The sequence below is a fragment of the Branchiostoma lanceolatum genome, chromosome 11, assembly GCF_035083965.1.
Source record: "Branchiostoma lanceolatum isolate klBraLanc5 chromosome 11, klBraLanc5.hap2, whole genome shotgun sequence".
Classification (NCBI taxonomy): domain Eukaryota; kingdom Metazoa; phylum Chordata; class Leptocardii; order Amphioxiformes; family Branchiostomatidae; genus Branchiostoma; species Branchiostoma lanceolatum.
In genome coordinates, this window is record NC_089732.1 from 6,635,646 (window position 1) to 6,652,487 (window position 16,842).

Sequence of the window (16,842 nt, forward strand, 5' to 3'; positions counted from 1 at the left end):
TCAAGAGCCTTGGATACATGTAACACTAAGTAGTATTTCTAAGACACCCCCAGAAGTGCTGCACCCCGCCTGCCCCCCGCTTTAAACGTTGTTTGTGCAATGAAGACACCGGCTTGAAAAGATTATCACCAACAGAGACTATCCAAGTACACCAAATTCTACGAAGACATCGAAACGAAATTTCCATTCATCTCGTAGATAATTTCATGATTGATTCACTGTCAGTTACAAAATACCAATCTTTTTATTCCTTTGATAATCTACTGATTGATCGTAAGAATAATCGATGATAAAAGACTGAAAACGGAGACAAGCTTATCAGTATACGACGTGATAACAACATTACTCGCACGGTTTTCGATTGACCCAGTGACCCCTCTATAGTGTGGCTTTTCTTTTAATGCAGTAATCTTATATCTGATGGCACCCCATACATCACCATGGTAACTAGAATGAGACATGTCGGGCGATGCACATTTTGAATGGTACGTTTAAGCTGAAGGCTTTGTGAACAGGCAATTTTACACAAGGAAACTTCGAAAAAGCTACATAATCTTCGGCAGTGATGCAAGATGACTACGTATTTCGTGTTGTAGGAAAAGACATGCCAACTTTTCCAGGGAAGAGCAGTGCCTACAGTCCCTGAAGCTGACCAATCAAACTACAAGACCATCTGGTCAGGTGAGATTCGGGAACGACCAATCAGCTGCACTGACCCAGTTTACGCGGAAGTAAAGGGATTGTTACAGGATGAGATTGTTTGTTGGTCATTGTTCCAGGAAAAAAATGGGTTAGGGACAATACGCCCCCTTCTTGTTCGATACCTCCTTGCAGTCGTTTCTATTGGGAGACACCTCCAGACCAAACTAGACCGACAGTCGACGAAAGACGTGACGATTCGCCCCTCCTAGCATCTGCTTGGAGATCAAGGTCGTGGAGAAAGGGAAACAGTCGGCACTTCATCCTCCCACCCCCCACCCCGTGCTGTCAACATCGTCTCAAGAGATGCTCGCTGCCCCCGTGTTCCCGTCACCATGACGTCATCGCGCTGCCCCCGCCTGTCCTGAAGGCAGAAGTCCTTATTTACAACCCCGGAGAGCGCTCGTACACAGACCGGAAGTGAAGAGTCGGAGGCATGGGCTGGAAACTTTGACCTCTCGTGGGTTCTTCCTGCACTAACAACTCCGAAGATAGACGGCCTAAACTGGAGCAATAGGACTTCTACATAGCCGAAGAAATCTACTGTACTCTGGACCCCGGCAGTCTGGTCGACGAATGTGCACGGACGGCGACGTGAACTCGGTATGCTGTAATGAGCCACAGGTATAGTATAAAACGTACTGTAGCTTCCTTGTGACTTGTAAACATTCGTCTTGTAGCACCCTATGGTCATATCTCTCTCCACAATCATCTAGGGCCATCTAGCATAAGAGTAGTATTCAATAAGATATGGTAAAGCAAAAAGCTGTACATTTACGAAGGGCACCTCTTAGTTATAATGGACAAGGGTTGACAACAAGTGAAGGCTTGTTGCTTGAGTGGTAAATCTAGTTTGTTTTGCTTGTTTAAATCATTCATGTGTCAACGCCGACGCGAAAAACGCCCTGCAGTTATAAAAGCATGGCCTGGCTTTAGGCATTATAAATTCTTGATGTAATGATATAATTTGTTGGCGGTTATCTAGCCTTGGTTGAACATAACCACCGTTTCCTGGGGGTTTCTGTTCGTTAGGAATGGTTCTATTTCTGTGACATGACTGAGGACGCCCGCCCACACAGCCAGGGGTCCACCATGAGGAAATGATTAATCCAGGGCCCTCTGCCTAGCCTGGGTACCAGACCACCGCGCTACAGACGCTAGTCCTCCGGCCGGGGAAGCAACGATAGATATTTAAGAGTTTGGGGGTCTGGCGTCCAGGCTACGCCACCACAGATAGTACACGGGCCCCTTATTATCTCACTAGCGCGATAGATATCAGAGATCGGCTGCCAAGAGAGACCAGGTGCAAACTCTATATCGCGTAATGGTGTTCTCCCACGGCCAAAAAGGGGTTATCGTCTAGCGCGAAAGGTCTGGTATCTAGGCTACCCTCTGCCTGGCTCGGTTCAGTATAAACAGGTGAACCGACCTGTAGACTTGTGCGCGCGTATCCCCGGAACTCGGCGTTTAGAGCCAAGAAATTTGACTTGGGAAAAATGTGCCTCAAGGCCTGCAAACTGTAATAGAAAACAAGCTCGGATCGACCGAAATTTTGTTGTTTCAGTGATTCTCTATCAGTCTATGGCACGGTGCCCTAAGCAAACCATGTCCCAGTTGACGTAAACCAAGCCTTGCTTTCACAGACCAAGCCTGCCAGCTCTTTCAATTTAGAATTCCCCAACGTGACTCTTTCAATGCTGGTTGGACATTAACGTGCCCTGCTTTGTGTATTTCTCGCCTAACCCTTCCCTATAGTGCCATAGTCAGGCTCTGTACCCGCCTTTGAGCCAGGATGTATATATGTGACCAAGGTGGGCCAAGATCACGGCGGTTGTAATACAAACGCAGCTGCGGACATGGGTCGTGTTTTCACAGTCAACCAGTGTGAACAGCAAGAATGGAAGCGAGAAGCGTTTTAGATGAGTGATATATAAAGTGGCTGGTGACGATATGACACGTGCCTTGACTGCAGAAATGTTGCGACGAAAGGCACAACTCAATTCTACGTTTAGCTAGTTCCTCATTTTTCTGCATCTACTTGGGCATAGATACTTGATCATCATCAATCAAGGGAAGGAAATAGATCTTTTCATTTAGTGTATCCCGTATATATTTCAAGTACCTTAATTAGACAAATAGCTTTTGTTGGAATCGGTATGTAACCTTCCTAAACCTAGCCGCGGGCAAGATTTATCACTGACTGAGAGAATGTGTTTTTGTTGTACCTGTTGGGTATGGTGAGTTGGATATGCATATGGCTTTTTAAGTCTGTCGTTATTAGTATTAGTAATAGTACAATACGCAGTGTTTCTACATACATACAGTATTTGCTCTCGTTAAATGAAGTATGCGTTGTTTTCCTCATGCTTTTTCATGGTGAACATGAACTTTTGAGTCTATGTAAATCCCACACTTCTCCCTTCCATGTTTAACGACACTCTGGAAGACATCGTGATAATGTGAGTAATTGTGTGCCGTCAGGTTCCGCTTTTAGCCGCCTCAAACATCACACAAGTGCTCGAAGCTAGCTAGCGATCGAGTACAGAGAATATACACACCCAGACACAAGGCAGGGGCAAGCCTGGGCAGTATCAGACCACCATGATGCACGTGCACGGCCCTTTGGTCTGTCTAGCTTCCTGAACCTTGTCTCAAGTTGACTAACTGCACGGGATAAAGAATTTAAAAGTTAGCCAAAAAGCGGGAGAATAAGTTGGCAGGGGAGTTTGGTCACCATAGGGTTTCATTTGCCAGCGGAGTTGCCTGGCCAATCATTTGCCCTATTTTTGCCGAGTTCTACCATAGCCTGGAGTCCAGCCTTCTTAGCTTTAGTCCACAGGGCGGGGAGCGGAGCTTGGGTAGCGGACTAAAGCTAAGTCTAAGAATGCCGGACTCCAGGCTGGTTCTACCATCCATAACCCTTCCTAATTACCCCTTAGAAAGGCCTGCTGGAGACTATCCTGGACTGGCCAAGGTCTTGATTGATCAAGTCAATGTCCTGTTGAGTTTTGCACATTAATTCAAGGTATACATGTATAAAAGTTAACAATACGGTGGATTTTGGAAATTTTATCTAGACTCATTAACACTAGGAATACTAGGGTTTAATGCAAGGTAATACAGGCGTTGGCAAATGCCAACGCTTAAATCACTGAAATAAAACATGCTAATTAAGGCAATGGGAACAGTTCATTAACCTCAGATACATGTACTATACTACTTTTTGTTCTCCCTAAGGAACAGACCTTAAACCAAGGGAAACAGGAAAGAGACGGTATAAAACCTGTTGATGTACAACATAGAACGGAATCAGACCTTTACGAGCGCATCCTTGTTTTCTGTGTTTTAAGGACACGACAGCGGGTGCCGGGGCCGAGGTGGGGGTCACGTACACATGAACCTTATTTCAAACATCATAAAAACACCGGAGAGGTTTTGGAAACTCTGATCCTTAGAATGAACTTAAGAGCTATCTTAATACTAGTTCCAAGCCTGTCCATCACCAATTGGTGGAATATCTAGACTAGTAGATACGAAGTGCCAGTGTGAACAACTCACACATAAATATATTCTGAACTAACGAACTTATGGCGCACTTATAACCCACTGTATATGCCAGTTAAAGTTTGTGTTATTGCGTGATACTGATATCATTATTAAGAATGATAAATTATAATTACACTATTATCATGGGACATCTAAGGCTGAAGAATTGAAGGTAAACTCGCTCATGATGATATTAGGATCAATATGCGTGTATATATTTGACTAGTCACAACCGCAAACCCACGGGTTACATAGCATGTTGTATTACTAATATTATGTACACAATGTCTAAACACAGTCATCATGGCCCTAATGTCCTGTAAAGGTGCCTTAATTGTGTGTACCTGTTAAACATCACCTGGGAGTGCTGTCCGGGCAATGAACCATTGAGCGTCTCCATTCTTCTTTTGACAGGATACAGGAAACGGCTTTTATTACTTAAGATGTGTGTGCAGATACAACTGCCCCCGTGGGGAAACGTGTCCCATATAACTTCCGAACCGGAGGATTAAAAAGTAAGGAAACACGAAGTTTTTATTACATTTACATTAGCCTGACAGCTTTTTGAAGCCAGCGTCTTCTACACAGGGCCTGTTGCCAGGGTCTTCGGCAACAGTGGCAACATAACCCCGAGGAAATTTTGCCTTAGCCCCGTGGAGGAATACCCTGAGCAACTACATTCATGATATCAATTTGTGTCTTTTTCTAGTCTTTATTATATAGGAACATTGTCTTATTGCTACAATTCATATTTGAGATAACGTTTTGAGTGACAGGTTTAATTTAGAGATAACCGTCAGCACAGAGGGGTAAAGAACACACCCAAAGCAAAAGAAGCATATTTCCAGTGGGCGGATTTTTTCTGGGTTAGGTTGTGTGACCGGTGTTTGGGTGCGACTTGTAATGCGCTATTGTTCTGCGGCCTGTATTGGGGGAAGGGCCAACAGGACGTTTGCACCATACTGATAAGAAACTGTGATATCATCTAAATTCAGCACTTTAAACCACGACCACCTGTTTGCTGATAGGCCAAACATTTAACAAGTTAGGGCAATACAGACGCGTTCAAGTCCATTATCATACGGCTGTATATACTGTTTAGATCGTTTTGGGGAGTTAGACTATAAACTGCAGCTTTTGGCAACGCTCTTTGGTCTACATTTATTCACTGCTGGCTCTTTGCGAGACGGGCTGCTCTTGCTAGCTTCGGAAAAGCCCGCGCAGTGAGTACAAGCACATTTTAACGTCTAGTTTTGCAAGTTAGGGAAGTCATATAGTTCGTATGTATTAGAAATGCAAGGATCCAATTCGTGCACTATTACATATTACCTTCGCCGAGAAGGTTATGCAGAGGGTAGCGTTTGTGGGTTTGTGTGTAGTGGCACAGAACAACTCGAGAATGCCTGGATGGATTGTCTTGGTATTTGGTATGTTGGTAGGTTTTGATGAGACCTGAAAACGATTAGATTTTGGCCCCCCTAGCGGCTTCTTATGGTACTGCAGGGGAACTTCCTGTTTTGATATCTCGTGTTCTGGACATGCTATGGAACTTATTTTTAAGTGGTAGATAGATCTTTGGACAGAGAGTAAGTTGTGTGGGTTTGGCCCCCCTAGTGGCTTTTTTGGAACTGCAGGAGCAGGTTTTGTGTCTGACTTTGAAAGGGAATAACTCAAGAAGGGCTTGATGCATGGTAATGATTTTTGGTAAGTAGATAGCTTGAGTGAAGACGTACATGATTAGATACTTATTATGCAAATCAGTATCTAATTTGCATAATCAATGAGGAAAGTTTATACATCTGCCAAATTCCATGATAGGACTCTGAAACATGTGACATATGTAACTGAAAAAGAGAGAAATATTAATTGATATGAACTATGCAAATGAAGACCACATTTGCATAATTAATGAGAAAATACTGTAACAAGATGGCCTTGATGGATGGTCATGATTTTTGGTATGTTGATAGCTTGTGTGATGCTTAGTATGATTGGACGATAATTATGCAAATCAGATTCTAATTTGCATAATTAATGAGGCAATTTTAAAAATCCGCTTTGTTCCATGATATGACTGTTCAAATTGTAACTGAGGAAGAGAGGAATGTTGATAGATAGAAAATATGCAAATGTGGGCCTAATCTGCATACTTAATGAGAAACTTCTATAGTTCCACACTGGCAAATGACGGCAATTTCATACATCTAATAATTTGTGGCATCGGGAAGTTATGTGAATGTGCACATCGTTGAATCAAATTAGGCTAATAAGGGCCTCATTTGAATCATTGATTATAAATATTAGTATAACCTTCTTTGTTAAGCTCATAATTTGTTAAGCTCATACTTTGGACATGTTGTATTTTAAGACAATCAACTGGTATGATTTAGAATTGATGAGAAACACTCCTAATATGTCAGTCATAAAGGTTAAAATCATTTGGCGAAGGTATGAGGTCGTGGAACTCTGGTTCTAGATCTATTCACATCCAGCAATATACGACTACACTAAGCTGCTTTTTAAGAAATTCTAAATCAAAGAATTTGGTGTTACTAGTTAACGTTCAGAATGTCTGCCACTAGTTCTGTATCATCCTTCCAATAGTGGTTTATTTTCGTAGTCTCCGTAGCGGGCGGATATGCACTCTCTCCAAAGGGAAATGTTTCCCTTGTCACAACGTGTTTCTTTCTACACGCCGACATGTCCGGAATGTAATTAGATGTCATCTAGGTCATCAGGCTAGCAGGGGTCGTCCTGCGTAACAGATATTACCTTATTGATAAAATCTATTTCTTGGTATGGATTATGTAAAAAGATTATTAAGGAATCCATGGTAACTTTTCTTGTGGAAAGAAAAATTAAGAAACGAGATATACTGATTTGGACTTGATATGGCTGAAATGTTCAATGATTATATGATCTCGTATCATGGTTCGAACCCCGCTCGGGCACGGTGTAAGAGGTGACATTAGTCCTTTCGGATGGGGACGTAAAGCCGATGACCATAGTGTGCACAGGTAAGTTGGCCGTGAAAAAGCAATTCTATAGAAGTAGGTAATTTACACGAACCATTGCGCGACCCTTCCCAGTTGGTCCATCTCTTTATGAACTGCTAAGTCCACACGGCTCCTGGCTACGGCCCATTTAAAACTACATGACAGTAATGGACCATTATAGAGTGTTGTCGATCGCTCTTTCTACGTTGATTTGTCCGTATTATCACAGGGAAACCGGTACCTAGAGCGGGACAGCATTTGATTATATGTTCGTTAACGTCAGCTCGCTAAACGTCAGCGTTGTTCTAGACACGATTTAATGTGTATTTAATGTAATTTACTATGAGTAAGCATGTTGGCCGTCGTTGTAAGAGACGGTTTGTGATACGTTTGAGGGAACGGTGCACACTTTGCGACTGTTGTGCCGTTATGTTAAACCTCTACAAAAAAACACCTTTAATAACTCCTTACACTTATAGTCTGGACATCAGATTGTTGCCAGGGCTCTAAAATCAAGAACCTGGCCTTTGTAGGCCCTGGTAAACAGTCCAGGCTATGCAAGTATGGAGATATCTTCTTTCCCGTGACACAGATGACACAACATACGCCAAGTCTGCCCATCTAATGGTAATAATACAGCGTCTGCTGCAGACCTGTCCATACTTCACAAGTACCCACGGTGCTTTAGGGGTCCCAGGCCACTTTAATCATGCATGTCGTTCCGCGAACAACCTAATGCTGTCAGCGTCTAGAGACTTCACATCTGTGGGAAGTGGGCGGTCTGTTTTCTCTGAGGAAGAGATCTCTGACAGCCTCTGATTTAACCTATACTTTACGGCCCGGTGTGTGGATAATACTGAACGTGTTGTTTGTCTGTAGGGAGTCTGGAAAGACTCTTCTTACTTCTAGCCGTAACCTTCTTTCTTTTTTTAAAGCCCCTATCTCACTGGACCCGCGGCACGTTGGCAGCGTTGCTGCGTCCTAGATTGGGTTTGTATTACCATTGACTTTGTAGCGGGAATATCCTGTAAGACGTAAAAAGCCAACAAAATGAAATAAAAAGCGTAGAAAGATTCATTTTTTATCGATGGAGCTCTGTCAAGTCGCTATAGCTAGGTCGCAGCGAGGTCGCCAACGTGCCGCAGGACAGTGGATATGATATCGATCTGATATTGAACACATTTCTAAGCAAAAAGTGAAAAATAACTGCTGTTTCTGTTGATTTAAGTTACAAAAATGGATAATAGTGGTGTCAGTAATGATATCAAGGAAACTAATTAATTTTCTATCATCACGTAGTTTTTCATTAACTTATATCGTGTTTAGCCAAGAATGTTAGAATAACGTAACAATTACACAACAAGAGTCCGTAGGACACAATTCTCCGTGAAGTATTTATAGTATGTACAAGTATTGACCCACACAAATTGCATCTCTGCACAGTCCAAGTAGTGTTTTAGAGCAAGTAAAGAAAAAGCGTTTGTTTATCTTTTTCTTTCAATACAGGAGTGGTCAACCTGCTGAAAAGTATGTTTTTACAGCATGGCACAGATGGGATCTAGAAATTCCGGGAAAAGTCACGAAGTTAGATCTAGATTGCCCCTTTTCAATTATCAACGAACCATACAGCCTTACAACTAAGATGTATCAGAAATCACAAATATGTAGTAAATCCTCTTTCCACAATTTATTGCAGGCCGGCCTGATCTATAGCTATCAAGCTATTTGCAATAAAAAAGGCTAATTTATATTATCGTAACATTTCACGAAGGTCAAAGGTCACCGGATCTAACCACCCGGAAGTGACACTGGCGCGCGCACTTTTCTGAGAGATATTTCTCAACAATCTTTCATCCCCTGCGTAAACTTTTCACATTGCCACAGCCTCCGTATTATAAACCACAAGTGTGGTAAGTTTGAAGGTCCAGAGATTTGCCATTTTCACACTGTGCGTAAAAGTGCATCGTCCGTCCCGTGCGCACATACTGTATGCGAGTTGCGAGTGGACACGGCATACTTATATATAATACACAGACTGGAGGTCACTCTGCACATGTTCGCAGCGAAAACTCACAATTCCCGTTGCCGCATTGGTATATAACTTGGTATATCGTTTGCTAGGTTGCGTGTGGTGATGCACGTTATCTATTTTTTAATGTAACAGTGACTATACGATCACAGCAACTAAGGAAGATTTATACCCCGTATCTGCCTGAAGTATTCCAGTCATGCATAACGGATTATAACATGGTCCCTATGGCAGGGCAGTGGGACATAGCATTAATTATAGGGGTGCAATTACGATATTGGATTGACGTTTAAAGTAGTTATGGTGTAACAAAGCTATTGTGCATCACCACGCCGAACCAGGCAAACGATATGCCAAGTTACACACCAATGTGACAACGGGATCGTGAGTTATAGCTGCGAACGCGCAAACAAAAGCATTTCCAATACTCCCAGAAGGAGGTCATCCTCCTTCCCGGAGTAATAATAGCGTACATATAGGATGAATTGACGCAGAAGGATCGCATATCTTTTGATCAGGAATGCAAATTTGGTTATGATTCATATAACGCCCAATAGCCACTAATTATCTACTTTTATTGCTATACAGCCTATGCGTCCACAGTACATTATGAAAAAAAGCATGTTAATGAGCAATTTTTGTTCGCAGCTCTCCATCTAATATCTTCATAATCCCATATGTATCAACCGCTGTCCGCTTCAGAATTTTTTTAAATTTCACTAATTCCCTCAGCCGGAGCTAATTGTACCCAGATCAGCTAGGCTTTTAAGAACAGGTACTTTGTAAAATCTGTCCATCTTAATTAATTGGCTCATACCACTCATGTTATGCATATCTGATGAAAAAAATATATTAACCCAATAATGATTTCAACTGAAAGGCAACTGAGCAACCATTGCGTGGAATTACAGGTTCTTTGCAAGAAAGAAAACATGTTTATATAAAGAAGCACAGATATGAGGTTGGAACTATGCATAAATCGGAAGATGCACGTCATACTCACATACACATACACATACACACACGCGGAGAGAGGGGGAGACAGAAATATAGAGAGAGGAGAAAGAGAAGGGAAAGAGAGGGAGAGAGAGAGAGAGATGATTTCCTCTACGGTTAACAAAAAAGTCTTGTCTCATTCAAGCCCCAAACTATTACGAAGTAAAAGGGCGAAGGTCATGGATTATGTATGTAGTTGATCTCTCATGCGGCACTTCTATGCCCCTAAACTCTAACTTCATTAATTACGAAACATCTCACCGAGACTTCTGAATAGAGAAGAGCGGAAACTACGGCAAATCAACTTACCTTACACACGTTAATTAGATTATTGCGTGATGTTTCAATAACTTATTACCGTTATGATTTCATAAATGAATTTTGTTTGTCAGAAGGAATGAATCTTGTCTGGTTTGGAGGCGACTAATTCTACGGGAAAGCGGTGGTGTGAGTCATGGCATTTGTATTTATAGGACTGTTGAATCAATCTTACTTTTTATTTCTATTTATGGCAGTGGCTGTGTTTAAATCTCAGGTTCGGATCGGCTCAAACTGCCCGATCTCTTTTGTACGTCCAGATTCAACTCTCTTAATGCTAAAAGTAGAAACAATGATGTGGTAGTAATTCTAATTCTATGCAAACCGCATTTGGATAAATGCTTGACTCAGCCTGTACATATAGTTTCGCGTAGAAATAATTTCAAGGCGTCCTTGTACATTTGATGTACAAAAAAAGGGCAAAAACTCAATGCAACTGCTTTTTTTATGAATCTGCTTTGTTTTAGGAGTGAACATTTCAAGTTTTTGCGGACACCTTACTGCAAGTACAAAGTTTGAATGTTGCTTTTATATCAAAACAATTTACCTATTGTTGTAATACACCTCCCACTATACGAAGCTACTTACGAAAATTAGACGCATCAAATGATCAGGAAGACAATTACAGTGGGTTTGCCACCACGTCTTATCTGAAATGAAATCTAACACTTCAAAATGATGAATAGTCATCTAGAAACCTTTCATAGCGCCACCTTGTGAGTGGTACAGTATTGCAAGCAAGAACAATTTCGTCTTGAAGCAGTACATGCAATCTAGCCTAACACAACCAGCTGTTTCTGTATTGCCCTTTTAAAGAAAATAATTCTTGATAGCAACAATTCATAATCGGAGCCAGATAAGTGATAGTACTTAACCAGATGTTAGAACCGGTTGTGTCACACAGATATAAGTGTCCCGCCCTCTCCACTTCCCCGTTTCTAAGAACCCCATGTTCTTGTTGGAAGACATTTGCCTTTCTTTATTGAAGTTTCGTCCCTTTCACGAACTAGAAACAAGGCAACATTCTTCCTCTATCTTCTGTAGCATAATATTAGCTTCTCATCCGTTCCTGAGACATCCTATATGTCATGCAATATGTCTTTTAACAAATTTGACGAAAACCATTCACGAAAATTAGCGAGAAATCCTTCTCCCGATTCCCGCCCTGGGAATTCCGTGCCGCGCACTGTGGTCGCATATCCGACATGTTATCAGGCCTGTAAGGACTCTCAAGTTACCGAAGCTTGTAAAGCAATTTCTTAGTAATCGGCTAATTGCATGTTGCGTGTGCCTGCTGTCACGTTGAACAACACCACATTATTTATACCCATGATCATGCTGATAAAAGGTATAAAATATTGATCGAACCTGTTAAGTCAGGATAGTTTCTAGTTCGACGCGTCGACGCTGTTTCGCTGTGTTGCCGCCCAGTTCGCATGGTAAGGTCTTCACTGCTTTTTCTGCGTTGTTTGCAACGTCTGTTGATTTTTATTTCCGATTTGAGGTTGACATTTTCCTGTGAGAACAAGGAACACATTGACAATGTTTATATCCCGTGTGTGAAGAAGTCAGGATGGATTTCATGAGTAGATGTAACGGTTGTCAATTTGTCTATCCACCCTTGTTCCCTTAACAATCGTGTTTCTTGGAACAGTCGACGTCGTCTATAAGTCGATCGTTTCAATGCTTCATTAAGCGGGCAGAAGAATCTATGCAGCATTAGGAATGGATACCGTACTAGATGATACAATATGCTTTTACAACATGAAAAACATGTTTTCATGGATAAGTGTAGCGTGTGATCAAGGCGATGCTTGTCCATATGCCATATACTAGTACCCAGTGATGTATCCTTCAATAGGTAACATTGTGCCCCCATCTCAGATACTGCCACTATGTTCGCCAGGCCACAGGTATAACATCACATGTAATCTTGGAGTGAAATTTAAACTAGTAACTGCTCCAGGTTACTACATTGTCCCTTAAAGGTTTTAAGCATAGGTTATGTAGATGGTTCTTTCCCAAACCCACGGCACATATAGCGAGAAACAATGCGATCTTTCAGTCGTGTACAGGTGTACAGGTGTGTATCCAAGATTACAGAGATCTGGCTTATCTAAAGTGTACCCACGCTCTTGTGTTGCCGTGTTAAGCAGGGCGGTACAAAAGAGGTGGTCAAACAGTGCTCCTCGTGTCTTTTTTATGTCGTCAATGTCTGTGAATTTACGTTACACACACGTATCTTTGTGAGGTCTTTACGGGCTATTATAAACACAAGAATTTTGGCCTCATTAACAGTACAAACTTGTTGACACATCGGGTTCTCCCGTCTTTATGAGACCCCCTATCACGTACACACACACCCCTTCTTCTCTAAGTTAGTCAGGATCATCTACCAAGATCTGGTTTGGCTACAGTCTGATTCTTTGTCTCCACTAAGATCAAATTTGGCGATAAGAAATGTTAGGTTCTGCACAATCGTACTAGGCATGCGTGGCGATACTGTGGCGGTCATCAGGTTAGTGACCTCTGACCCGTCCCACGCTGCTCTGCGGTAGAACGCTCTTCGTCGTTCATGTCGTCATGTTGCTATGGAAATGATATTACTTAGCGTATCCACTTATGGTGTCATTACGGTAAAAGAATAACCTACGTCTCAAGGTCAATGCTAAGACAAATCCCCGGGGTCATTAGCGGTCATTCGTGACGCAGGTGGTTCTGGGAGTTCGTTTGTCTAAGTCTGAGTCATGTTTGCCATTAGTGTTATCCACTTCACGTTACGTGGACAAACTATGTCACTATTCGTGTAATTTGTCATCCCAAAGTGTGTGCCAAATATGCCAATACTCATTACATGTGTACTGTTTGTGCAGCATATGTTGTTGTATGGCACATGCCTAGATGGGGTAGCCTGGGTGGGATAGCTTTACGGTATACTCCGTTCTCTCGGTCACTTCCTAAAGCCCCCCTCTCGCTGGACCGGCTGCGGCACGCTGGCGGCGTCGCTGCGGCCGATGGAATTGACAAAGCACTTAACGAATTTCATCGACAAAAAACGAATCTTTTTAAGCTTTGCGTGTTTTGCTGCCTTTTTGGTCATACTTGTACGTTTCGAATGATATTCCAATTATAAAGTCAAGGGTAACACAAATCCAGTTTAGGACGCAGCGACGCCGCCAGCGTGCCGCGGGTCCGATGAGAGGGGGGCTGTAGCCAACGGAAGCGACCGAAAAAGCTACTAAAAAGGGTGGCACCCAGGCTGTGGATGGGGCGTACTTTGACACAGGTTTAACAAGTTTTAACAGCCGGAACAGCCGTTCTTTATCATAGGCTGACAAGTTAAAGGGAGTGAATTTACAGCGTGGTCGAAAGATGACAGCATCCCTGAAAGCAAAAACGTATGGATTACCCTGGCGAACCGCCATCGTAATTCAATCCATTGTCCCTCGCCCGTCGTGGGCGGTTACAGTCTAGTTACGCTGTACAACTTGACTAGTCTTTCCATCACTTGTCACCATCTTTGACGTCTTCGAACACAGCTGCATCTGTGGGAAAGACGGTGGACGAGTGACAAGCATGAGGACGCGCCAACGTAACGCAACACTTTCTCCACGGTGGGAGGTTACACTCTATTAAGATTAAGCAGCTAAAGCAGTCTTTCTTTAATTTGTCACTATATATCTCTGACAACCTCGAGCACAGGTGCAACCGTAGTAGAATGGCTGACTGACAAGTGGCAAGCAAAAATGTGGAGATGACCCTGGCGATGCGCCATTGTAATGCAACCCTTTCCGGATAACGTTGAACATTTGCAGCAGTCTTTCTTGTCACTGTTTGACAACTTCAAACATAGGAGCAGCTGTAAGTAGTATAGATGATTGACGTATCTGACAACTTTTCCTGACTCATGCGAATGTATTATTAATGGGGCACTAAGAATGATATAATATATCAACTGGAATATGTTACAGAAAAGGGCTGTGCGTCCGTAACAATAAAAAAAAATGTCAGTCATCATTTCCTATTATAAACAATGTTACCAAAATCAGCCCGGTTCACATCTTAGTTCTATTGGAAGCTTGACATAATGTAATTAAGATGTTTTATTTTTGTTTGAAATTTTAGAAGGTGACTTGCTAGGCCAAGGTCACCTCATCGTCCCAAAGATGGGCAGTCACTGTCTGTATCCTGTCGGTCTTGTGTTGTATAGTCTTTAGGATCACCCTCAACCAACGTCTTAAGCCAAACAGACGTTTCGGTGCTTCTCCTCCAATTCTGTTGTTTGCTCAAAGTCACTCAGAAGTCTCAAAGAGTTTGAAAGACGCGCTACTTTGGCAGCACTTAACGCATACCGGGGCGTAGAGAGCATGTGTTTGGATGGCATCGCGCTTCAAAGTCTAAAGCTGAGGCCCGTCTGTACTGCCGGAGTTATGTAATCACTCACGAGTTTGATTTGGGTGCAGACGACTGCTGAGTGGTATGGGGAGAATGTTTACGGGGTTTTTAACGCGATGAGATGTCGCTGTTTGATGTTCCACGCAGAAATCGTCGACTCGTGACAAAGATGGCGTATCAAATGCCTCACTCGTAATTAGGCCGAAAGGATATGGATATAATGCTCATAGCTGGGGTACAATTAGCTTGGCTGTAATCGTCTCTCTAAGGAGATTATGAATACCGATGGTTGGTTGATCTTCCTCTGTTGTTTATGTTTTGCTTGTTAATGAAAGACTTATATTGTAGTCCAGTTAAAGTAGCATGGTGGTCTATAGCATAATAGATCGAAGAAACGGTCATTCTTACTGTAAGTCTTTTCCGTGGCGAGTAAATGGTTTATAAGGCACGTCCTACTCGACAAATGTTTTTCCTCTGTTCACGTTGGTTTCATTGGGAATCATGTCACACGTGTTAATGTGGGTGGATATTAAGATTAACGAGACCAAACTGTTTGTCAAAAACTTACCATAGCGTCGCCTCCATGGTAACTTAATATTATACATTGTCAAAGGACTAGACCAAGAAAGGACTGAGTCTATTATACAGGAAAATGTAGAGAAGCTTATAGGAGGCGGGAGTTGAAACAAGATTGGATAGTCGCTAATTTCCAGAGTGCTTTCCTCTTTGTTTAAATCAGTGGAAACCGTAGTACTAGACACCCATCAAAATCACAGGCTGCTTCTGCTGCGTGAAAACACGTTTACTTACCTAGGCGCCAGATTCAATATTGTATGGCTCGGTGTAATCATCTAACATACGATTTAGTGCTTTGTAGGCTTTTCATATTCTTCTACCACTCTGCAACATGTATATGGCCGCAACCTGAGGAATTATTCAACTCCAAGCAGATGTTGGAAGGTAAACTTGTATGTGTGCTGCCTTTCCATTTTTGTTACTAGGTTGGCCGATTGTAATAAAAACGGAGAGCGAGACAAAGTTACTATTTTGCCTTCCCACATCTGCTTGGAGATTAAGGAACGATGTCATGTATCATATACAGTGATTGATACAGCCCACCATGGAAGGCTGTACGTATCTCCTAATCAAGTGGTTTTACTGGTGGATGCCTTCGCCTCAAAGTAAATCCTTTCCGTCAACAAAGGTTCGTCAGTAGGACCCCTGGAGTCGAACAAGAGCATGGCCGTGACTCTTGGACAGATTTCTCGCAATCCTTGAATTCTGACGACTCTCTGTTACTTATTTCTAGTGCCCTTTCAAGTGTATTTTTCACCCCGTACCTTCTGAGAAACGATGTAAAGTACGTCACTCAGAGGAGTGTACAGTTCACAAGTATGGAGTGGGCTATACAAGCAGTTTACTACCGGTACATAAACGTTTGTCTAGCACCTTTTTTCGTTCTCACGGTCGATTTGACCGCCTTGGTGGCCAGCGTGTTGCGGCTTTGGTTTAATAACCAGTTGTAACCAGAAGTTGTTTTTCCTAAGTCTGGAGCATACACATAATAATCCACCAAGTAACGCTGTCGGACAAAGGTGTGAAACGAGGGGTCAGCCGGGTGCACCCACATACACCTGTACGACAAGTTTGAATGACGTCATTATATTGTATGCAGCTGTAATGCAATACTGTTCACACCGCTAGTGTTAGTAAGGTGCCTGTTGTTCCTCACCGGTAGAGGTTAGGTCTGTGGTGACCGCTCCTTCCGCTGTATTCTGTTGTCTGATCTGGATACATTTACAGGCCATTAGACGGGGCACAGCTTAGTGACCTTTTAGTGGTGGGAGTTGTCGCTCAGTGGAG

The 16,842-nt window shown here is 42.5% G+C and overlaps 1 protein-coding gene across 1 annotated transcript in view; it reads left to right on the forward strand.

The window, feature by feature from the left end:
* The first annotated feature begins 1,047 nt into the window (after positions 1-1,047).
* The window catches only part of LOC136444614 (prostaglandin E2 receptor EP2 subtype-like), a 29,724-nt gene continuing 13,929 nt past the window's right edge, over positions 1,048-16,842 (forward strand). Inside the window, exon 1 of the mRNA XM_066442250.1 lies at positions 1,048-1,323. The gene's annotated coding sequence lies outside the window, so the exon portion shown is untranslated. The remainder of the gene's footprint in view (positions 1,324-16,842) is intronic.